This window comes from Chamaea fasciata, unplaced genomic scaffold (genome assembly GCF_029207755.1).
Source record: "Chamaea fasciata isolate MVZ Bird 193981 ecotype frontalis unplaced genomic scaffold, bChaFas1.0.hap1 SCAF_3, whole genome shotgun sequence".
NCBI classification, from domain to species: domain Eukaryota; kingdom Metazoa; phylum Chordata; class Aves; order Passeriformes; family Sylviidae; genus Chamaea; species Chamaea fasciata.
Window position 1 is genome coordinate 48066512 of NW_027094088.1, and position 25452 is coordinate 48091963.

General features: G+C 37.7%; 1 long non-coding RNA gene across 2 annotated transcripts; it reads right to left on the minus strand.

Annotated features, from left to right (window-relative positions):
• Positions 1-16402: 16402 nt before the first annotated feature.
• On the minus strand, positions 16403-20838 carry LOC136287705 (uncharacterized). 2 transcript variants are annotated; one of them, XR_010720272.1, is made up of 3 exons: positions 20767-20838; positions 17614-17720; positions 16403-16486 (listed from the first exon to the last, which is right to left on the minus strand). It is a non-coding gene; the product is annotated as an uncharacterized lncRNA (long non-coding RNA). The 2 variants fall into 2 exon arrangements; XR_010720273.1 differs by lacking the exon at positions 16403-16486 and adding an exon at positions 17145-17523.
• Positions 20839-25452: the final 4614 nt, after the last annotated feature.

The window sequence follows — 25452 nt, forward strand, 5'->3', positions numbered from 1 at the left end:
GTTATGAGAAGGGGATGTGTCTGTACTTGGTGTAAAAATGAAACAACAAAAAAAAGGAAAATACTGAATAAAGAGCTAACAAATTAAGAATTGACAACAGGCTATATCTCTAATACTATACCAAATGAAGTGGTGAAATTTAATGGAAAGAAAAAATTGATCAGCGAAGAGCTGTGAAAGATTTTGGAAGATATTTGGATGATTAATAAGCACATCCACTGATAATTAGCCGACAACTTTGAAAAATATTGCATATTGACACTCATGACCAAATTAATCAGAATTTTGCTGGAGTAGGGAAGGAATTGCTTCTACTGAGGCATGAGTTGCATTTCTTCATTTTGGAGTTTTTTCCTAACTGCCTGTCCTCAACGTTGCCCACTGCCAGAGACAAGATTACATGGACCACTGATTAAATTCCATTGGTAAACTGCTGTTCTACTCCCAAGTAAGGCAACATTTATTTATTTTGTCATAGCTGTTTTTACTTTTGGCTGAGTTTCTTTCTGTTTACAGTATTTGTAAGTATCTAGATTTCTTTATTGTTAGCAATTCCCTGATTTATGATCTTTCCCTTCATGTTCTGGAACAAGCATTTCCCATCCTCTAAACAATATGAATGGACAATTTGTCCCTTTGTAAGTAATATAAATTAGAAAAATTCCCTGTATTGTTTATATGTGTTTGAGAAACCATGTTAAAATTATATGTATTGCGCAAACACTGTATCTGACCTTTAAAAATTTACGAATATTTGGGCAAGAATCCTAGAAGGCACTTGAAATTCAAGCAGCACTTATGCCTGGATATCTTAAGGAAATTTTCAGTGTGTACAAAGAAATGTCTGCTTCTGTGAAATATTTGCAATGTTGCAGTACTGAAGGGAGTTATAAAGGATGTGCACTTTTAACTGAACGTACATATAGTTCTTTAAATATCCGTTACTGTATTATAGGCTTAGCACGACCACTCAGATCCATAATTTTAACAGCATATGTGAGTTTTTCTGCTGTGTTGAGGTTTGAGAGTGAGCACTGTAGTGGTTATTTCACTTACAAGTTTTCATATTGTCACAATGCTTTTTTCACACCAAAACGTTGCAAAGAAATTTACCCTTGAACTACTTGTGTCAAAGGGAGAAAATACTTTGTATTATATATATATATATAATGTTTTTTATATACATTTGTTTTGGGTGAATGTTTTTATTGTGGGGATTAGTAATCAAAATAAGAAGGAAAAGTGCCCTGGAGGTATGAGATTCAGGCCTTGAAGGGCTGCACTTCCCAATGGTAGGATAACTCACATAAGAGAGATTCAACACAGATGTAAAGCAGGAGTTACTCCACCATTTTTCAGATACTAGAGTGGCACAAACTATAAAATCCCTAATCAGAGAGAGAAAACTTGATTTTTGATAGATGTGTTGACTGAAGTCTGCAGCTGTCACTGATCAATTGCCTTGGAGTTTTTCTGGGTTGCCCAGGGCTTGAGTCACACTCAGAATGAACATCTTAAAAACATCTCCTCCCTTACCCTGCAAGTAAAACTCAGTGTTTAGGTAAAAGCTAATGTGCTGTCAAAGGACAGGGCCAAAAAAAAAATTTACTCCCCCAAATTCCTTTCTACCACAAACTTCTCTTTTGTACTGAACTGTCCCTTGCTCTCACATCTGGCAAAGGAATAAAAAAGTGAGAATTTGTGTTTAAAGAAAAAGCACCAAAGAGCTTAAACTCACTATGAAAGCATGAATTCCCTTGAGTTTTTTTGTGTAACGTCAAATGAGATGGATCAAAAAGGGCATAGGCAGTTCTTCTGGGGAGAGTTCAAAGAACAAATCAATTCTCTAACCATCTGGAATCCCCTATCAAAGCGATATCCCTGAAATACACCTGTATAAGCCAGACATGCATTAAAGTCAATGGTGTGAAGACCCAAAAAATCAGGACTATTACTTCTAATGCTTACTGTGAGAAGACCTTCCATCAAGCCTAATATTCTGTTAGTCTGTACACTCTGATTAAGATAAAATAAAATGAAGCCTTAATAGATGTCTATACTTAGCCTTCTAGCACCATTTGAGACACCCCTTTGAAGGGAACAGGTACTAGGCAGGACAATGATTTGTGAACCTGTTGTTACCCAAAGAGAGCTGAGAGGAAGATATAACTATTGCACGCTTGAGCATGGTCAGTATGAAAGGAGGCATTAACAATTCTCAGCAGTAATATCTCTCTGATTATTAGTGTGTCTTTACTGACTTTAGTCAGCCATGAAGAACATACTTAATGATGGTGAGATGATGCATAATGATGTAGGTCTGAAATTTTTAATAGAAACTGTGTGTGACAAATGATGTATTAACTTTAACTTGGACTGAGTCTTTAATATCCTGCCCAGTGAAAGAATCTTAGAAGTCCTTTGGGTAGTACCAAATTTACGGACAACTTTCTCATTAGTCTTTAGAGTTTCCTCAGTTTGATCTTGCAGCTGATAAGGAAATGAGTAAATTTTGAGGGGTGAACAGCCTCCCAAATTTGTGTTTTACTTTCCTAAATATACAAGAGACTGGTGTGGTAGTTGTTGCAATCTCTGCACTGGAAATTGTACTTCACTTATCTGCAGCTGAGAATAATACAAAAAAGAACCTCTTTTTTTTTTCTTGCCAAAGAAAACTTCCTTTCCTTACATAAAATATCAGCAATATGCACTTTTTAAAAAGATAGTGTGAACTTTACAAAACTGGTGCCTCTCGATATTCATGTAATACATGCCTTTTTTTTTTTTTAATATTGCATTTGCAAGGCTTGTGTTCAACTTTGTTGATTCTGTTCTGAAAATTAAAATTCCATGTCTATTGACCATCTGTGCTTTTTTTTTTAAAACTAAAATTTGCCAGATTTATAGATAGAAAAGATTTTCTAATTGACACAAAAGCCAATAGTACTTTGGAGATGTGAAAACCAAGACTGGTGTTTTACTGACTCACATATCATGATAATGGACCACCCCCTTGGCACCATAAGCATCACAAAAATAGTTGGTTTGCCTCTAATTACACTGTTTAAATCACACAGTACATAAGGAAAATGGAATAAGTGTTTTGATTATTGACAATGTAAAACCTGGCTCATTTTCTCATTGTCTCATTGGAGCTGTGACAAAGCAAAGAAGTATAATGTATATTGTACAAAAGTTGATGTGATGTAGCTGACTAAGAGCAGAGAACACAGCTGAAGTGCTGCCCCACGATACACAATAGAATAGAGATACCAAAATCTGAACCTAGCAAGTAAGTGTTAATATTAGGCTGTTGAAAAACAATAAATTTCAATGTCTGTTTCAGTTAGGAGAAAGAATGGAAATATCCTTATACTTACCTCTGAAATAGCAAAAGCCAATCTTTCACAATAACTATTTTTAATGCTACTGCATAGCAAATATTTTTTAACTTATGCAACATAAAAGCCAAGATGATCTCAGTAAATATAGACATAATCTTACCACAGGACACTGCCAAGCCTAATAAAATTCCCTAAGACATCATTCAGCATTGTGTGCCTTTGATAGACACATTTTAAGCACCAAACCCATTATCACTATAAAACTAATAAGTTGTTTGTCTTGAGCAAATTTTAAGAGGTCATTTTTTTTTTTTTGCACAGAATTCTGTAAGGAAGAGAGTCACAATACTAATGAATGGAGTGTTGGTGTTCATCAGGGCTTTAGTCTAAAACAATATGTGCTAGGAGCTCCATTTCTCAAAGCTTTATCTTGTTTGTAAATACCATTATTTCAGAATACCCACATTTTGTTACTAGCCTCCTATTCTTATCCTAAGTGGCTGGTTACCAAGGAAGTTATGCACTGGTAGCTAACAGATTAAAGGTATTTGGCTGCTCAGTTTGGTGTTTTTCCTCTCCTAATTTTACTTAGCAGTTGCCTCACCATTCTCATGGGAGATGTTGAAATAGGAAAACTGGGGACAATAGGGACTGAGTATATCTTCCGTGTCCTGGACAGGCTGAGCCATTTCTTGACTTTTTCCCACTGTTGTAATGCATTTTTGAGCTCACAAATATTACACTTCTGATGGAACGATGACTTTTGTTTGCAGCTGCCAGAAAAAGAAGTGCCCTTTCTTTGCAGCCTGTCAATAGAATGACCTTTCCCTCCTGCCAATTTATGCTCAAGAAATACACGTGATTGTTTTCCCTTTGCTGCGTGTTTTAAGATCTTCCAAATTTGTTTGATCAATGGTTCAGAAGCTTTCAAACTGACATGAGAAAATATGCATTTTTGCAGACTCATTTTCAGTTGGATCTAAAGCAGCTGAAGGTACAGATCAGCGAGAATTAATCTGTACTTAATGAAGGAAACTTGCTGAATTTCTATAAATGCTTGCCTATGACACATATCCAGAGTTACATAAGCAGTCTGCCATTTATGCAATCTGCTTTAGCAATATTTATATTTGTATTCAAATCTTCCTTGTGAAAATAAATCAAAACCTTGTAATTGCCTATCAATCAATAACCTGCCTTTTGGAATGCTACCTCAAAGGCAACAACAGCCTTCAAAAGCTGCTATCAGGTTTTCAGAGTTGATGTAGCCAGCAATACTTTCTTCCTGCTATGTTCAAAGCAGATTTGTCTTTGTCTTTAATGAAATAATGAAGATGCACCAAAATTCCAAAAATCTGCAACGAAAATTTACAAAGTAGCTTTAGATGCATTCTTCCCTATGTGACTATGTGGTCGGTATAGATGTACTCAAATGACTTTTGCCTGTACTCCAAGTTCTCTGGCAATCACATGGCCATATTAGCATGGCATTGTATCCAAGCTACAAATCTCTGCTAAGCAGCAGCATATGTTATGCTGAGCACATGTCGCATGTTAGCATTGTGATACTGCTTCTTATCCACATCTGAGCACTGTAGGTGTCCTACCAATCTCTTTTGTTTCCCTGGAGATCAAGGCACAATTGACATTAGGCCCTCTGAAATGCTCCATACTGACAGCACATTTCCCATCAGCAGGATCTGTAATCTCCTGTTGCACTGGGTAATGGCCAAGACCATCTACAGTGGAAGCTTGGGCATGTAAAGCTCTTGCCAACATGCAACCAGTTATGCCAGCTCTGGATATCTAAAGTGCTTTTAAAAAACACACCTTAGAAATGACTGCCTGCACTACCAGACATGTTCTTTATGTGACAGGAAGCAGGGATCAGATTTTTAGGTGATTTTATGAAGGACTACTTTTTTGGGTGGCACAACACCTGTCCACCTAAGGTGCCTGATTTTTGATAGATTTTAGCAAGCAGCATGCTCCATGCTGTGCACAGGATGGATTACTTGCCCAATTTGCCAAGTCAGGAGCCATGGCTGCATTACATGTATTACATATTAATCGATCTGCGCTTCCCTATTGATCTCAAATCTAAAAATCTACATTATGTAAATTTCCTGAAAGCCAGGACACATGCAGAACTCATAAATCTCATTTTCTCCCAGAAAGTAGGTTATTAATCAAAGACAGAGCAGTGACAAAGGTAAAGTCCCTTAGCACCAAAGAAAAATGTTGAAGAGAATTTTAATCAAACAGTACATGCATGAAGATCAAATGTGGGAACAGTAATAGCAGTGTAAATTGTTGTGCTGGGGTAAGTTTGGGTGGTATCTCTGAGCCCTTAGTAGCCTGTGACCAGCAGTTGAATCCTTCTTGCCTTACATGTGGTATCTCACAGAGATGTGCTGTCGTAACTATGCCTCTCAGCCATGTTTTGATGGGAGCCATGCTGCCCTCCTACCCTCTGGCAGCTGCACCAGGACCACTTCTAAAAGCATCTTAAAATATTATCGGCTCACTCAGTAATTTAGAGGTCATGCCAGTGTTGTTTGCAGCCAAACATGTATTTAGCACAGGCTAAATGAACCTTTGCTTTCAGGCAATTACAGCTTTGATGCAGTAGCATCCTAAACGAACTCTCCATTCTTTTCTCTGAGTCAATGGCCTGCTGCTGCTGCTTCTGCCCAGAGTGTTCTGGTAGCCTCAGCTGCATAAATTCTTGTCTGAATTTGCTTCCAGATGGCAAGCACTTAATCACATGGCTCCTCAATGTTTGCTGTCGAGGATGGCAGTAAGCACTCCCACAGGTGGGGAAGGACCTTTCCTGGAAGTTGCAGGGACCACCCTTCAGCTTTTTATTGCAGCCTCTCAAGGGAAAGTGCTGCCTGAATTGAGAATGTTTCTCCCTCTCTGCATTTCTGTGCTAAGTGCCAGTAATTTAAGGCCAGTGTTTGAGGGCATAGCTCTCAAACAAAGATGGTCTGTCGCATTAGGACAATTCAAAAAGTTGCTCAACTGTCACTTACCGGTTCTTGGGTAAGAACTGATGAAACACAATGCAAGTATTTCTAGTCCCTGAAGCTGACTTTGCTTATACAAGTTGGATTACCTGGGCAGCTACAAGGGGAGGAACAGTAAGCAAAGAGGCAGCAAACATCATAATCCTGAACAACTCCCAGTTGCACTTATAAAGGTTCCCTCCCTCCCCCCACCCATCAGCATCCATCTCTCAAGACATGCATTCTTGGAGCAAGTGTTGGTACATTTGCTTGTTAATGGCCTTTTCCGTACTCCTACTCTACATGGCACTGGAGAGCTGTTGTGTTTGTGCCCAGTATAAGGCCTCAGAATGAGATTTTGGGCCAAAATACAAGGGTATGTGACTTACCACAGGTACCAGGTATGGCCTGAAAACTCTCTCTCTACTAATTTAAAATCCTTTAGCACCTTCAGAGCTGTGCCTTGTGAAATCAAGCTCTGAGCAGCTGGGATGTTAAGTGGAAGTAGATGCCAATGGATGGAGAAAAATATGCCATAGTGCAAAAAGGAGCATGGTCCACACTGTAGTCATATCAGCAAAGCGTCCTCCCAAACTTATTTGACTTGCTGAGATTTAAAGCTTATTAGTTCATGCAGATTGTTTTCCTTTCACTGGCAGGCTGCTTCCTGAGGCTAAACCAGCGTGCTGGCACATGTGCTACACCATATTGTCATACCAGCTCATTTGGCAGAGCTCAGACGCTCGTGCACGCCTTTCCTTGTGCACTGCAGCTCCACTCCAGGTATCTGGGAGGGTAACTAATGGCTGAGCAGTGGGTTCTTACACCAGTACATGCATGGTGCTGGTAAGCATCCATGATCCTGCCTTTATTGCCTTCAAAAATCTACTCCTGGATGAATGTAGGTTTCCAAAATTGATAGATATCTGGTAATAGCCAGATAGACTACAGGAGTAGTACAAGACACATTTTTTTTTGATCACTGACTGGGTGATTCCTTTACAAGATGTGAATGATGCTTCCCAGGTCACACTGATGCTCTCAACAGAAAGGTATGAGTGCATACATACAGACAAAATGATTTTCCATCAACACATCACTTAATGAAAGACCCACATCACTGTTAGTCCTACAACAACGCCCACTTCCAGAATAGTTTCTGGACCTTCACTTTCCTTTTCTTTATAACCTCATTTATGTTTGTTCTTAGTTATGCTTGGGCTTCTTCATTATTTTCCATATCCTAGCAGCCATTATTTTAGAGCCAACTGCTTGATTACTTTCTTCTTAAGAAATAGATAGAACACCTGCCTGTTCAGCAATAGGAGATTCTAAGCCTACCATAGTAAGTAGGCTAGGAGTGCACTATCCTTCAAAGACCAGTATCCAGGTAAACAAAACATAGAGTCCAAAATCCACATACTGAGCCATTAGATGCTCAGTGAATTGCACTCCTACTGCCTATTTCCCTCACTCTTCTCAAACCAGCTCTAGTAGTTCCATGCCAAGATGGCATTTTGCCACCCCTGATCTGAGCATTACTATTTTAAAATTTTACTTCTTACTGTTTCCGAAAATCTAGCTTTGGACCAGGAATAGGGTCAAGTATGTATAATCTTTGTATTTGGATCCTGACAACAACACTGGATGATGTAAATGCTTTTCATTAATTTTGTTACTTTTTGTTTTCCTCTTTTCTTCTCATTATTTGGCCTCTTTTAGCTTTCCTCCTCACATGTAAAAATTAAAATAGAGATCACTTCAGAACTTTTAGAAAGCCTCCTCCCCACCTCTCAAAAAAAACCCCAACAAAAATTCCTAAAAATCCTTTCATACTGTTAATTTCACATCTGCAAAAGCAGATCCAAAAAACCCCTACCACCCACTTTTGGTCAATAAATATCATTACTGCAAACAAGCATGAGTTGTAGGAGCTGAAGAAATCAAGATGCGCTTTTGACAGGTTCATTTGGCAGTGTAGGAGGTATTCTACAATTCTAAAAATATGTTCTATTTTCACAGACATTTTGAGATGTCTCTGTAAGTTCTCTTACAGAAGATGGCCCAGGGCCCATATGGTACAAGTCAATCTGACAGATGTTATATAATAATCTTTCTTGATTAAACTAGTACAAGATATTCTCTTCTCACCAACCAAATAACAAGGAAGAAAGAACCCATCCATTCTGAAATTAAACACCACCAACTACATAGAGACCTTGCTATAAAATGTTCTGGTCATGTTTGGGAAATTCTTGTCTCTCTAGGTCCCCTCTGTAGGAGAGCAGGTAAAGTTAACAAACAGGACTTGTTAGTTCGAGAGCTTACATCCATGCCATAAATTCAAAAGACAGATTAATAGTAATATACACCAAAATAATTCATTTTAAGGAAAGCAGTAGGAAGAGAGGGACTCATTACAGAACTGATAATTTAATTACTTTGCACAGAGAAACTGAAAGTAACTAATTTACAGTGAAAATCTATGCGATATTTTTTGGGAGTAGAAAAAGTCATCAGATTTTGTATCAGACATTGCAGAAATAAGAATCAGGTATATTTTGAAATATATATCTCATATATTTTGAATATGTTATCTATAAATACAGGGACACATTGGAACATTATCCCAAGGGAATTTGCTGAAGACGCCTTGGGCATGCGGCACCTTCTAGGAGCTCATTATGAATACTGCAAAATAAAAAAAACTTCATGCTTTTCTTCAAATTACTCAAAATTGCATCTGAATCTCTAAAGCTGTTGATGAGGGGGAAAAGGATGTAATGAGACCATGCCTATACTGCTAACAAAAAAGGGACAATTTAGCTCTGAAACATCTGTGCTGATCATCTAAATTAAAAAAGAAAAAAACCCCAAAACTGTCTTTAATGCCTATGGCAGAAAAAGCTGCAAGTTCTTCCACATAGACATTTTATTTTCTTTTATCAAATATGCTCATGAAGACTGAAGTTTCTGGTTTTCACTCAATTTTGAGTTGCTAAAATTGTTTAAAACATTTAAATGTAATTTATGTGTGCAGAGCCTCACCACATTGTGTTGTGATCTGGAACTAATTTTGCAAGCCTGCTTTTTTTTGGTATTTTGTTTATATTAGCAGTCATGTGGGGATGACTGTAATTCATTGTCATGAATAAATTCTTACAAAACTGGATCTTTAGTCTAGATCCAGTAAGACTGAAATCAAAGGACATTTTACACCATAATGCTTTTCTTGATCTAGAACTTTCTTAGATGTTAGGACTTCTTTCTTTGCTTCTCTCTCTCTCAGAACATTTAATCATCCTGTCTTGTTTAGCTGGTAAAAAATGTAGGCTTATATGAACACAGCAACCTCACATACTGAGGACAGGACAAAAAAATCCTCTGGTCTGGTGATACAGCTCTATATCTGTGTCAGGCTTGTCAGTCACTCTCAATTTCATGCTATTTATTCTGATGTAAAGCCATTCAAACACGTAGGAAGACTCCCATTCATTTTATTGGTCTTGGCATGCTTGCCTAAGTCTCAGCTGAAGCAACAATCTTCTGTTCATCTTGTATGAAATTAGACTTCATCTTATTGTAACAGAACTCCTGGGAACTAATTACAAGTCTATTTTTATGGTAAAACAAGCATATTAAAAGTTTACAAATTGGGTGTATGTTTGCTTTCCTTAGCTCACATTCTGTGCTCTGGAGTATTATTCCCACACGTAAACAACACTGCAAATATAAATTGCTTAAGTGGCTTCTCTGTTGTCAGAACAGCTGTTCAGTGTGTTAGTTACTCCAGATTTTTTTTCAAACACAGATACTAACCCCCCAAACTAGCTCCCTTTCAAGTGAGTAGCAAAGTGGGATGCTGTAGGAATTATTTGGTTCACTACTTTTCTTTGTGTTTTAGAGTAAGCCTCCATTCACAAAATGAATACACCAATGTTGATTGATCAAATCAAAAATCATGGGCCTAAATTGAAGCACTCAAGCATATGTGTCGCTTGTGCCTAATGCTAAGCACGTGCTTTAGTATTCTGATAAACAGAGCTCTTACACATCAGCTTTCCCTACATCCTTGTAAATGGATGAGAATAAATTTGGTTCCTTGTATTCACAGTCCATGTTTTAACCTTGAAGTATGCTTTTGACATTCTTAGAGAAGTGGTTGGTTGGTTAGGTTGGTTTGGCTTTTTTTCAAACGCAAGGATGAGGTGTATCTTTGTTAACATGAGAAGAGTTGCACATATTATTTGGTAATACGAGGTGACTAAATTTCAGAGAAAGACCAGACACTATGAGAATCATGGTAAAACTATAGATTTCCAGAATGGGGGAAAGAAAGTCGCTGCTAGATTGCAGATAAGGGAACAAAGCATTTGTATGGATGCTCATATTTGTGTGCAAACAGGGTAAGCACAATACACCAGATACACAAATGCTAAAAGGTACAACTTCCCTGATAGCTTTGTATCTGTCTGGCATTCTCCAAATAGCTATTTTCACCTCCTTTAGCATTTGAGACTAAAAAGATCACAGACAGTGTGCAAGAACCATCAGTAAACACCAACAGTAGAGTATTAAGATTTAAGCACTCTAAGACTGTATTGGTAATACCAAAAATCAGCTGTGGCTTTCTAAAAATTAATTTTATGTTTAGAATGATTGTCTGTCCATTTTTGGTACACTTATTTTAACAGAAGTCTTAGCAGCTACAGGAGCAGCTTTTGTCTAGGTGGGAATTCCAGAGGTGAGACAACTGACAATGAAATATGACACAAAGAAAAGTTTGAATTGATGTTAATGGGTGATGTCAATGGGTGCCTATATGATGATGGCATAGTCGAGTACATATGTCAGCTACCGTGACACCAATACATTGTTTAGAGCAAAACAGATGGTCTAAGCACTTTGGAACAAAGAGCATTATCATTGAAACATTAGTAGGATTAACCCCAATGGAGCTGGGCTTTACCCTTGATATGGAGGGTGCGGTGTACTTGTTTAAACAGGCACTCCTTATAATTGTGCCAGTTGTACCTGTGGTGAACAAACAGGCTTGACTCAACCTATTTGTCAAACCTTAAAAAACTATGTCAATAGCAGCATGGATGTTGCATAGGACTTCCTTGGAATACCAGACATCAACATTTATTTTCTTAGTTATTGCTTCCATAGACTTATAAAACTTATGCTAAGTCTGGTAAGAAAACTCGATTTTGAGTAGCATTTGCATGCTACCGTGATTTCCAATCACTGAAGGAAAAATAAAAACTCTCATTTTATCAGGAATTCAAAACTTTCCTACTACTAAGGATTACTGAAGTCACATGGAACTGCTATAGACACCTTCTGGATGATGCTTTCACAGCTGTTCTGTGTTACCAGATACACCTGGCTTGGTAGGGATTGGCCCAGAATACCTGAACTTTAACAAATAGCAGTTGATGTTGAAATTAGATACATAATATAGAAACTACTCCCCAAACTGTTAGTGGTAAAGCAAGCCAGCAACTAGAAATATAATTAAAAAAAAATCCTTTAAAAGACAGTCCTAACTAGGACTTCAGCTTTGACACTTCTGCCTTTATAAACTAAGAATGTTTCCACAATTCAGAAAAAAAGAAGTAACTAGAATTTCAAAGCTACTGAAGTGAGGGTGGTTTGCAAAAGTGTCTTTCTGAGTGAATTTGTAAATCTGTAGTTATCCTTGGTGGCTCTCTGTATGCAGAAGATCCTAAATAGCTGTGCTAATATGAGTCTAAGGAACCAGTCTGCCTACAAAACAACAGAAATATTCAGGTGACTCTGATTAAAGTTTCATTACTGCTTACTTTATTTCTCATTTTCATTCAAAATTAATGTGAGCTACCTACTCTAGGCAGAATATATGTAACCAGGTGGTTTTATAACGTATTGCTTCATATTCAGATATCAGGTAGAATCAATAAGAAATAGTAGTAATAGTACAGAATAGTGTATGAAAGACAGAAATTAGCTCCCTTATCAAATGACATTAATTTTTTTCTCATTAGGTAGCGGATAATATCAAAAGTAACTCAGCAGAAACCAAGTAGTATCTTTACCCTTTTTAAAAATCGCCCATTGTGTTTATCCATCCTGTTTCAATTCATATTCTTAGATTAATAATTCCTCAGTTACTACTTATGCTCATTTAAACTTTGGACCAACAGTTCTGCTATATCACCTGGTGCATGAATGCAGAACATTTACTCCAAGCTGATAGTCTGAAATATAGAATTAGAAATAGATCCTGCATGTTATTCTATTAAAAAAAATTAAAAATTGTTGTCAGTTGGACAGCTCTGAACTACGAATTTGAAGCATAAATAAAATTTGAACACCCCCATCTCCTCTTTATTTCAAAATCTCACACATTCACATCATTTGACCTTACTACCTTTATGAAATACTTAGTGTTGAGCCAGGCTTACAGTGTGGGGGTTCTATAGTGTGAAATTAATGAGCTGGATGGGATCCCTTATATTTGGGAGGCAGAAGGAAGTTCTGTGGGGAGGTGTGAAGTCTACTCATGTCAGTAGAAATGTGTTGTGTGGGCACTGAGGTGCCTTTAAGAGGAGTTCCGTAACCTGACATTTTCTTGCTTTCAAGAGTTTTCTCTGCATGCATGCCATACTTACTCAGCCTTAGCTGATTCAAACAAACTTCTTCTACACATGAATCTGCACAGTCAGTGGGGAAGTACTCAAAGTAAGGCTGGTAAAGCCAGTCACACATTCTGATGCCACAAAAAGCTAAATTCAGCAAGCTCACAAATATACCAACCCTAACCTAGTCTGAATTCGGAGCAGAAATATGCCATTAGTCACTACTCAGACACAACACAGTATCTGCTACCTGGCAGTGTAGTACAAGTGGGACTAGAAATGTTCAGAATCCTTTATTATCATCTGAAAGCAGGAAAGCCTTATCTACTAAGACAGGGGAGGGGGGGGGGGGGGCTTGGGCCTGGGATATTTAGTGTGGTTTTCTTTTTGTTTTTAATATTGGAGTATGTTTCCTTAAAATCTTGAACACCGATTTTACTTTGTCATGAAGTTCATAACACTTTAGTATAAGTGTGGGTCTGCTAAGGGCATCCGTGTATGTATGTACAACCCACATGTTGAGAAGTGCATGTATGCGCTCTGGATGGAAGTTCATGTTGAATTCTTTTAATTTGAATCCTTTTTAAAATCGTTGTCTTTGATGTAGACTTGTTTCAAGTGATCTACAAATTTGCCAAGGGAAAGACCAGCACAAAAGTTCTTAATTAGCGCCACTATTGTCAGTATGTTCTTCAGCTATCACCTCTCAACTTTCACCTCCTCTTTAACCCCCAAAAGTGAATTTCAAACACAAATATGTGTTTGAAAATAAAATACTTCTCAGTACTCATTAAATCGATTTTGGCCTGTTAAACTTTTCACAAGAACTAAAGGAGAATTTTTGTGCTTTTATGAATTTCACAGTGTTTGCAGATAAGTACTGCAACTATTGGAATGGTCTGTGCAGATATCTGCAGGATGGGAAACACTCCCTGAAAAGAGATTTAGCAGCTTTTAACACTGGGTTACAATTATATTTTTAGAATACCTTACATTTAATTCTACCTTTTTTTTTTTTTAGTGAGCACATACCTCAGCTAATCTCACTTTATCAAGTTAGCCTGTTATTTGATCATACTGCCAGCTAAATCTTTGATTGAGGGAACAAAATGATTTTCCTTTTTATTCAATTATTCTCAAACTCAGGAAAACAAAAAATCAACTTTTGCTTATAGTATTACTTGCTTGGATTCTACCCAAATAGAATTTTTAACATGTTTGATCAGAAATTTACTTTAGAGTGTGAGCATGAGAAAATAGACATTTCTCATTTAAAAAAAAAAAAAAAACACCAACTAAAAAGTGTTGTTGTTTTGAACGTCTGTACAACAGTAATGGAGAGATGTTAGAAGCTGAAATTGAGTGAAAAACAGCTTCAATTTGCTTGAGTTACAGACTGTTAGAGAACCCTGCACTTGGTCAAAGCAATTTTTTCTTCACTAACATGGCATGCTGTGATGCTTCATGGTTAATATGCCTAAGAGCCAGGGGCTGGTGGAGAATTCCTGTGCCTTTTTAGATAGAGCTGACCAAAAAACCCTGTGCAAAATGAAAATTAACTCTCAACAAAAATTATTTGCCCTTTGCTGAAAATGTTCATTGAAATAAAGCAAATCCAAGTGCAATAATTCTGAACGAAAGAAAGAAAGAAAGAAAGAAAGAAAGAAAGAAAGAAAGAAAGAAAGAGAAAAATAAGGTGATTTGATTTTGGTTTTAGTTTTTTTTACTGGAGTAGAGGAAGTAATATTGTTACCTACAATCAATTCTTACTGTTTGCCAAAGGTGTACAGAGTCGAATTGCTCAGTAACGCTGGATACTGTTTAGGAACATGGTGATAGGGGAGCAGATCCAAGGTGTGTTGCGCACATAGCTCCCTCTTGCAACCAAGGCATAAAAGCCACCAGAGTAGGCTGGTAAAATTACTCCAGACTCAGGTAACTACAAATTATGACCAAGGATGTGTTTTTAAAATCAGGTGTAGATTGTATCATACTTATTTCTATGATATTTTTTGATGTTCACCTTGCAACAAAGTACACAGGGAAAAACCTGATATAACACGTAGCTCAACGTAAGTAAATAAATTTTATTTAAAAGAAGGTAGAGTTGATCAAGAAAATAGAGAAAAAGCTATGAATATTTGGATCAAGCTACATGAAATGGGTAACAGAATTTTTTGGCTACCTGAAATTTTAATGAGTCACCTCCAAAGTAAAGGTGTGTTAACGATGTGAAAACAATGTTTTGAGCAGTGCTGACTTCAGTTGCTGTAATTTGAAGTCACAAGTTTGTATAACCAGGGTTTAGACATTGCTAGCAGAAAGCAAAATGGCTTAGATGCATATAGGACATAAATATGGGAAGCAGATGGAAGAACACAGAAAAAGAATATTTAAGAGAAATAATTTTTGGAGGAGTTAACTTTCTGCAGCATGATGTGTATTGAAGTTAGGCTGCACTCAGATAAAATAAATGAACAAGGTTTTGCATGGAGAAGAATATAACAAAATGCCAACAGATTGCTATGGAGAGTTTGGCAGAAGATAAGTGTTGTTATTTGCAATAAAAGAACATTAAACTCAGCAATAGCTCTCTGAAGTTAACTTTAAAACTTGCAACTATTTGAGAAATATTCAGAGACTGATTAACAGGAAAAAATAGGATTCCCATGAATGTCAGTGTAACAGTGTTCAGTCATGGAATAGTCTGGGTTGGAAGGAACCTTTACAGGACTTCTAGTCCATTGATCAGGGACATAATCAGCTAGATCAGGCTGCTCAGAGGCCTCACCCTGAAAAACTTTAAAATTTTGGTTCATTACATTCACTACACATTACATTACTTTTTCCCCCGCTAGCTTCTTCCCTCTGTAAAACTATGGAAAGTAACTCCTTTTCCTGCATTTTGTGGGGAAAAAACAACAAAAAAGGGTCCTGCAGCTGGAATGGGTCTAATTACAGGATGTTGTTAGCATATATTTTATATAGTTTTTCACTTAATTTTGAGTATGTTTTACCATTTGTTTTGGTTTAAATTTGTGAAGATTTCCATTGATTAATAATGTTTTATTGGAAATATACTGGAGCGAAAGAAGTCTTATGATTGAACTTTGGAAAAATTCTGTTTTTTTACAGATACACTCTTTTCTTATATTACTTTCCTGATATTTCTTTCCATAATAATATATTCACTTGTTGCAACATAATTGTGTTCTTTGCAGACACAAGCATGTTATGTTCTGTCACTGCTATTTATATCTTATTTACTTCTAAATATGACTGTCTAATAATAATGGAGTTATTTTGCTTCTCGGAATCATGGTACCTCTTACCTCAGTAAAGGAATTTTTATGTGACAGATGTGAGATTTCTCTCTTCATTTTAACCAAAATAGACTATTAATAATTTGTCTGAAAGACCTTTACTTCTTCAACAATATTTTTAGATACAGCTACTTAGAGTTCAGAACTGTAGCTCTCGCACAAGAACACCTTCCAACTCTCATCTACAACTGCAAGAGGAAACACAGAAAAAAAATCAAGGTCATAATTTTTGGTCATAATCTAAATGTTACATGTGAGAGGATAAAACAGAATGGCTCCACTTGTGTGTTAGGTCATCTCAGGCCGATCTGTAAAGTACTACATTCTCATTTCAATATTTTGAGCTACTTATTCCAGTTTCCTAATGTTCATAATTTCACCAGCTTTGAAAATTACTCTTTCACATCTATTGTAACCATTTTAGCTTTGAGATGTACATGCCATTCCTCACCATGCATTCTTAAGAAAATCAAAAGGCTATAGATTCACCAATTTCACAGCACACAGATACAATAAACAGCTGTGTTTTTTTGAGCTTGGTGTTTCAGATGGCAGTTCTGTATAATCATAAAAAGCCCTTATATCAGAAAATTGTGAGTATTGTTCATTTAACTTCCTCACATTTTATATAAATGCCTTGAAGATTAATATTCCCAATCACATACAGAATGTGAACATCATTTAAAGAACTATGGCTGGAGGGCCACTAACATTATTAGATTTACAGTTATGAAATGAAATCAGGTCCCAAATCACAACTGGATGCAAGCATTCATTGAAATTCCAAAATCCCACCCTCTACTTTAGAAATACACAGCTGCTTTATGAATTTTTAATTTGCTCCTTTTTATTTCAGGCTTTATTACTCTCTGACATTAGCCAAAATAGTATACAAACAGGAACAGATTACTGCAATATATTCAGCTTATCTTTAATTGGTTCATCCTGGAAATGGGAGATGCTCCAGGGAAACCTGTACCATTACAACATAATGCATTCCATGTTTACCGCAGTGACGTAAAGGAAAGGAAACCACAAACTTCCTCACACAACTAAAACAAACAACAACAAAACCCAAACTCCAAGCCCTCATAGATATTGACACACTAGTAGGTCTCAGTCCTTCATTAAAAGTATGTCCTTCTGTGTGCTCCTGATGCTTTATGTCTACATCTCTGTGGGATTCTCACTGTGAGTGAAGGCTGGGTGCATTACTGCTGGATAGCTACAAGCATGGAGGTAACCGAGGGACCTGCATGCCAAAGTGACCTGCAAGTTACTGGGCAAGATCAGGAGGGAGGGGTTTATCACTTACCAAATGCAGAGCCCAAAAACAAAGGAGATCAGGGAGTTCCACAAGCCTCTCTAGGCTTTATGAGGATTGTCTGGTTTTAAGTAGAAACAACAGATATTGATCTTCCCCTTGAAAACAAACATAAAAAAAAATTCATTATTATTCTGAATTCATGTACCAGCTGGCACAAATGGCATTCCCTGTTTTGAATATACAATGTCTGGAACTGAGATCAGGCATGATGAGCCAGCCATTTCTCCATCCTTCTCATTCATCTGTCTCCACATACAGCCAGTTGAAACTACAATTAAAACAAGGTTTAACCTAAACCTTCAAGTCCCATCAAAATCTGAGGTCAGATAATTTGGACATGGTTACTCCTACTTGTGTGATCTGGTGATATCTAACCACAAGGTCTGGAATATTATTTAGAAGCTATATATAACAGGACACTACTTACACTCTCCAAGATTTTTCCAAGGCATCATCAGCTTCACATAAAAACCTTTCTGATGAGAGAACACCTAAATCCAAGTAATTTTGCTTACTACATTACTGTGGCTGGCTTGTTCTTGTAAAATGGATCTGACACTGCTGAAGAGAGGCTTCACAATGAGCTAACAAATTATGATTAATTATGCTTTCCATTCAAATGTGGCAAGGATTCACTCTTGGATGTATGTAACACACACCACACACAGAAGAACAGCTGTGTCATTGATCAGAGTTCAAGATCTCTTGGCATGGATCCTCATCATTGGTATGCATTTTCATTATGCTATTACATATTTACTGTCTCTCAACTATTTCTTTTTTTTTTTTTTTAATAGAAGAGACATACCTTATTTTAAAGTTTGGCATTTTCTAAACAAGTTAAAACAGTCATTTGTAAGGACAAACTTGTTTTTGATGGGGGGATTTTGTGTTTCTTTGAGGTTGTTTTTTTTGATTGCCTGGGAAAGAAGCATGTAAAAAATTTAATGAATGAAAATAATTTTTCATACTCTGAGCTCACTCTAGAAAGACCAAGTGGAATTTTATCAAATTTTATATAACATTCACTTTTGAGCAGAGTAAAGTCAGACAAAAAAAATTCCCCTAAAATGATGGGACCTAATGACGGAGATTTTAGTGAACACAACTTATCAACCATAACATCTTTTAATTGACTAATTTCTTCACGAAGTCAGAAGCCACAGAACACAGAAGGAGTATTACACTGAGGAAGGGTCCCTAATGATTTTACAATCTTGCAAGCCCCAGGTGAAGTTATGGCTTCAGTAGAGATGACCTTTGATACCTGTCAAAAAGGTTCTCAAAAGGCAATTCGGATAATTTTCCTCTGGGAAGAGTGATAAAGATGCTGATTAAATAAATACTTGGTTTCTTAAAGCAGACTACAGAGAACTTTATAGAGTTTCCTTCCTCTAGGAGCACACTTGCTCTGTTCACATGTTCCAGGTTGTCACAGCAGAAATGTGGCCAATCAGAAATAAATCAGTTTTCCCCATAAAGTATTAGATTGGACTGGCAAGCTAATAATGAAAGGAGTAAAACTGGGACTTGCAAGTAACCAGCTTGTATTTGATTAAATATGATACCAATAATCATAACCAATAGATCAATTGATTAATTAGTTGTGTCTAGGAATAGTAGTTATTCTTTGGCAGAATAAAAATCTCACCTCCATTTGTACATACACAATGTAATAACACCACGAAAAGGAAGAAGAAAATATAGTTCTCTAGGAATATAAATTTATAGATCAATGAAAGGTGAAAGGAACCACAAGAGGATTGTTCTAGAAATAAAAAATCTAGGGATAATAAAGAGAAGAACAAAACTAATGAGAAGAATGAAGCTGAGGAGAAGACTCAAACCATATAGAAGGCTTATGACTTTTGAAAGTGATTAATTGACTGCAGATGAACGGTGATGATATCTGTACTTCCTGAATGGCATTAATTCAAGGACAGATTTCCCTTGCTCCTATATAAAACAAAACCTGCTCCATTGGTTTTATGCATGCTTTACTTAATGTGCCATGAAATATTACATTAATTTAATGTTAACCAACCTAGCCCAACAATCGGCAACTCATTTTTGCGGGTTTTCCAGCAATTTTCTAGGCTGGGGCTTGAACCATGGTAATTAATTACTTTCTCAAAATACATTAAAATTAAGTGTATGGCTCAGGACATTCAGATTTTGAAAACAGTTGGCTGGCTAGGGTAAACTGATATACTCTGAAAACTTGTAAGTTTTAGCCATTTTCAAAAGCCATAAGATTTGGCCTTTAGAAAGAAATAAACTTGTCCCATTTATTGTGGATTGATTTATGTTATTTTAGAAGTGATTTCGTGAGGTTTAAATTTGTTTTTTTTTAGTGTGATTGTGTGTTCTATGAGAACATGGATTCTCCAGAGTAGGATTTTAAAATTTAATTCCAAAGATTTACATAAATTCTCTGAGGGTCAATCACTGTATCTTGAAGGAAGAACCCTACCCAGCTGTGCTTCAGGTTTTAGGTAAATAATTTTTTCTGGGGAAAAACCCAGCGCCCAAACAAGTTGGAGAATTAACACCACAGAACAAATACAATTTCTGAGTATCCTGATAAAGCCCTTTTCCTTATTACTTAAGAGCGAAATCTTAATAGTTGTAACTTTAGATATGTTTGTTGAAAAGCAGGAGTGATTTGCATGCTGAGAGGGAAAACTTGAATCTGGAGAGTTTGATAATCATATTCCACTGTAGGTACTTATGCAGGTGTAATACATCTCACACTATTAAACAGATGCATTAAGCAGTGCTGTAGAAGAAATAAGGTCAGGAAGAGCTAAACTCTATCAAGATCTCACTTCCAAATATAACCCTCTGATGGTTTCATAGTTCATGATTAACACAGGCCATGACTCAGAAAACCCTGAAATATGTTCTAAATTATTCAAGCACTCCTTTAAAGTAGACAGTCCTTTAGTTAAAGTCAAGATTATACTTTGTTGTATCACCACTCTTAGCAAGATTTCCTATTTTGCTTTTCAGTTTGTGGGAAAGAAAAAACAAAAGAAACTCCCTCATTCAATCTTCCTTCAGAGGAAAACTCTATTCTTCTCCCATATCCTCTTAGCATTTGCATTCTTCTCTGTATCCACAATATTAGAAACCACTCACCTGAACAGCCAGCCTGTCTTTCTCAGCCTTCCTTAGAGTTAATAGAGAGAGAAGCTCCTTCATGGGGCAATTTGCAGCAGAGGCTGTGACCACGTGGGATGCCTTCTAGAACAGGGCTTTCTGCCCTCTTGCTTACTCAGGTGTATGAGATCACCAGCTAATAAAAATGGCTACACTCAAGCAGTTTAACTGTACTCTCAATGCAGTTGAAAACTCAAGGCAAATTTAAACTATTAAAGAAAGTAATAAATAAAGGTCAACACTTGGCAAAAGGGAATTTACCTCTTGTCTTTTTCTGAAGTTATATAGTCTTAGGAAGTTTTATGTAGTGCAAATCTCATGTGAACATAATGAGACCTTCCCACTGAGTTTGTGTGTCCACTTTTATTTTTAAATCTGGTGAGTTTTTCTTGATGAAGTTTCCTTATTTTTTGTGTGTGTGCCTGTACTGCCAGGTTGATTAATATGGGGTTTTGTACATTTGTGTAATATCTGCAGAGATCCACAAAGCATTCTTACGGTTTGCAGTGCCTGACACTGTGGATATGTCATATTCCCAAAAAGGGACTGTGATTTTTGGACAAGTTACACTTTGGCTATTTGCAGTAATTTTCTGCCTTTCCAAGTCTAAGAGAGGGTTTGAAGGCTGCCTTTTCCCCTGTTGAGATGTTCAGCCAGGATGTGTTGCTGCATTTAGCATACCTCTTGACCCTTCTGCTTGCCCTCTTTTGCTTTCTCTCTTCTCTTACTTTGTCATTGTGAAGATATGGTGCAAGATGCCAGTCTTCCCTGACCCTCAGTGAAAACACAGTTACGAGTCCTTTCCCTTCATTTCTGGCCGTGACATGAAAGGGTGGCTATGACCCCGCCTAGACCCCAGTGGTGCTAAACTAAAGGGACAACTCACACCTTACTCTTCCAGGATTGAAGTGCATGCTTCTATCTGCTTTAATTGGCAGAAGGACTGCACCAAACATTTAGGAACTTTTTAAAAATAGAGGAGTTCCCCTTGCTGGCTTGTGCTTCTAACCACAGGCAATTTAAGCATTTCTTCTTAATTGCTTCTTAACTGGTGGGACACTTCATTTATTTTAGCTTATGCCATAGTATGGCTATCAGGACCTTCAGCATTCCCAGCTGTTACATTCTTAAGGGCAATCTACAGTATCTTCTTCTTGGGTTCTAATTTACCCCCACAGTAATTTTTCTGTCCTGAGTGCAGCTGGCTTTACTGCAGGAAGTGAACTTCCATAGACTAGCATCAAGCAAAAACCTTGAAAAGAGGACCAAATCAGGGAGGTATACACTTTAAGGCTAATATAATCACAGATAGGCACACCCCACCTCTTTCCTTTCCTAGTCGAATTCCTTCAAGTGACTTGAGGACTTAAAGCTTAAGCAAATGGACTGTAAAAGCTGTGTTACTAGGGGTATGTCACTGATACGTGCTCTCCAAGAATCTCCCACTTAATTTCTTTCCCTTTATCAACCAAACCTTTCTTTTTATTGGTTCCAGAGTCCCAGAGATCCCAGCCTGCTTCCTCCCTCTAATAACATGTACAGGGTTGGCTGAACAAATCCCTAAATCAATAAAATCACTATTTTAGAGAAGAGCAAAGAAAGAAATTGTTCTGGGAATGCAAGCAGTACTAGAGCTGGACAGAAGCACAGAGGAAAAGATTTTGGAAATCTTGTTTGATTTGACTCTTTTTCAGCTGAGATGAACCTGTTTACTGAACTGAATAATTTTCAAAGTATGCCAGAACATATCTCCTATGTCAAACACATGTGTCTATGAATACTTTAGTCTGCAGGCTGATGTAAAGCCTCTAGTAGACAAAGCTGTAGAATTTTTAAGTGGCAAATGACTTGGTTCTCCAAAACCAAACTTACTTTATGTAAAGGGTGTTTTTAGCCAGCCATAAATATGAAACTATTGGACTGGTTTTGCAAATATCATCAATACCAAAACAAACCTCAATGTAATTAATTTGTGAGTCAGCAAACACGATTCGCCTGGACCTCCTTACCCTCTGTGTGTTAACCATGGCCAAAATGGTAAGCACAATGCTTGCAGCATATCCTTGTAGCTTGATTTTGCCTTCTCTTGAAAAAAACCCAAAAAACCCAAGAAAACACCCCAAACCAAAACAAACAATGGCAAAAGCCCCACTTGCTGAGTTGGCTTGTATGGCCATTCATCACCTCCACTTCACCATGTAAAGATTATTGGACAGATTGTTTTTTCCAAAATTAAATAGGATGTGTTGCTAAAAGTGAGAGGTACCCATTGTCTGAAATTCTTTGAAATGCTAGAGATTTCATTTCCATGTAGAATGTTTTCAAATAATGCTGTGAAATATTGATGAACATGACCTTTTCTATTAAAAACTCACATTTCATGCTGCCTGAGAATGGGACACTCATATTTAGAACTACTTTCACAAAGTCTGTTGTCAGGCCATGGTGCTACTGAGAATCATACCAGAATGTCAAAAAGCCAGTGTTTCCACCATTCTGTAAGGTTATTTATGATGAAGTTAGGCAAGTTAAATGGAATTAAAACTGGCCAGGGATATGAAGGGCAATAAGAAGGGTTTCTATGAGCAGGTGACAAAAGGAAGACTAGAGAAAATGTGAGCCCATTACTCAATGAGACGGGGGACCTGATTATGCAGGGTGTAGGACAAGGATGAAATACTGAATGCTTTCTTTGCTTTAGTTATTACTAGCAAGACTGGCCTTCAGGCATCCCAGGTCCCACAGAGCAGGGAGAAAGGCTGGTGGAAGAAAGTGGTACCCTTGGTGGAAATGGATCAGTTCTGTGAATGTGTTAGCAAGCTGTATATGCATAAATCCATGGGCCTTGATAGGATGCACTCATGAACATTGAGGCAGCTGCCGGAGTTTATTGCAAGGCAATAATCAATAACCAGTTATGGTGACCAGGAGAAGTTTCTGAAGACTGGAAGAAAGAAAATGTCATCCCTGTCTTCAAAAAGGGAGAGAAGGAGAAACCAAGGAACTACAGGCCAGTCAGCCTCACCTCAGTCCCTTGGCAAAGAATGGAGCAGCTAATTTTGGAAAGCATTTCTGGGCATATTAAGGACAGAAAAATCAGCAGCAGTAACTCAGCATGGCTTCACCAAGGGTAAGTGCTTGACCAAATTGATACACTTCTATGAAGAAGTGGCTGGCCTGGTGGATGAGGAAAAAGTAGTGGATATTGTATACCTGGATGTCAATAAGGCATTTAACCCTATTTCCTATGAGATCATTGTAGACAAGCTGCTGATGTGTGGGCTGGATGAACAGCAGTGACCTGAAAACTGACTGAATGACCAGGCTTAGAGGGGAGTGCAAATTCTAGCTGGGGGCAGTACCTATTGATGTATCCTAGGGGTCAATAGTAAGTTCAGTCATGTTTAGCATCTTCATCAGTGACCTAGATGATGGGACAGCTTGCCCTCAGAAAGTTTGTCAGTGACAAAAAACTGGGCATAGTGGCTGATATGCCAGCAGGTAGTCCCACTATCCAGAGGAACCTTGACAGGCTGGAGAAGTGAGACAACAGAAACCTCATTAAATTCAACAGGGAAAAATGCAAAGTCCTGCACCTGGGGAGGAACCACCCCATGCTGGATGACAACCAGCTGGAAAGCAACTTAGAAGAAAATGATCTAGGAGTTCTGGTGAGCACCAGGTTGACCCTGAGCAAGCAATGCACTCTTGTAGGACAGAAGTCTAAGAGTATCCTCAATTAGGGAAATAATGGCCAGCAACTGGGAGTGATAAATGTCCCATCTACTCAGCACTGGTGGGGCCACATCTGGAGCACTCTTTCCAGTTCGGGGCTCTTCAGTACAAGACAGACATGGACACACTGGAGAAAGTCTAATGTACAGCCATGTAGATGGTGAAGAGACTCAACCATCTCACATATGAGAAAAAGCTGAGAGATCTGGGACTGTTTAGCTCAAAGAAGAGATGGATTGAAAATTTCTTTCCAGAGGACATAAATACCTGAAGGATGGATGCAAAGACGAGTCAGGTGCTTTTCAGCAGTGACGGTACTAGGAACAGAGGAGATGAACTGAAATACAAGAGGTTCCCTCAGGAAACACATTTTCACTGTAAAGGTGCCTGAGTGTTGCCACAGTCAGTTATGAGGTTGTGAAGTCACCATTGCCAAAGACACCAAAAAGCCATCTGGACATGATCCTGGGCAGTTGGCTCTAGGGGACACTGCTTGAGCAGGGGGAGGGTTGGACCAAATGACCTCTGGAAATCCATTTCAGTCTCAACCATTCTGTCATTCTGCAAAGTTAAGAGATAACAGAATTGTGTTTGAAGCAAAGTATCAGTGTACTCCTCTCAGACATCCTAACAGAAGCAGCCTTGGGCAGTTTTAAACTGGAAACTTGCTGCAGGTTCCTGTGTACTTTGGGATTCTGCCAGCTTAGAAGGATGGAAAGCTCTTAGCAGCTTCTGAAAACATGACTAATCCCAGAGGGCACAGATCTGAGTACCACATTTGATCTTTGTTTCTGGAAAAGCTTGCTGTACTTGTATTTTGTAAAGGAGAAGGAAGAGATGTTTTTATGTGAAGTTGTTTTAGAAAGAAAACACAGCTTGCCTTGGAAGACATTCATGGGCTTGAATTATCAAAATAATTGTTGTGTATTC